Source organism: Penaeus monodon, chromosome 25 (genome assembly GCF_015228065.2).
Source record: "Penaeus monodon isolate SGIC_2016 chromosome 25, NSTDA_Pmon_1, whole genome shotgun sequence".
Taxonomy (NCBI): domain Eukaryota; kingdom Metazoa; phylum Arthropoda; class Malacostraca; order Decapoda; family Penaeidae; genus Penaeus; species Penaeus monodon.
Genome location: NC_051410.1, coordinates 16,352,779 through 16,353,056, shown reverse-complemented (window position 1 = coordinate 16,353,056; position 278 = coordinate 16,352,779). Strand labels below are relative to the sequence as shown.

The window sequence follows — 278 nt, the reverse complement described above, 5'->3', positions numbered from 1 at the left end:
CTAGTTCACAAGTTAAACAAACCCTTCCATTTCTTTGAAACCTTTTAATGCCAGCACCAATTATGCGGAAAACATGGGGACTGGCAAACATCGAGCCAAGCCAAGGAATCTCGTAGGGTGATCTGTTGTGAAGTTTTGATGATTAATGATGAGGGGGTGAAATACTCTTTACTATAATTTACCACTGACTTAGTCTAGGTGTGTTTAAAAAAAAAAAAGGAAACAAAAAGATGGCAAAATCTATATAACTCACAAAATAATACTTAAAGCAACAGACT

General features: G+C 35.6%; 1 protein-coding gene across 1 annotated transcript in view; it reads right to left on the bottom strand.

The window, feature by feature from the left end:
* LOC119589079 (T-complex protein 11-like protein 1) overlaps positions 1-278 on the bottom strand; it is a gene marked incomplete in the record, with an annotated part of 20,930 nt that overhangs the window by 7,358 nt on the left and 13,294 nt on the right.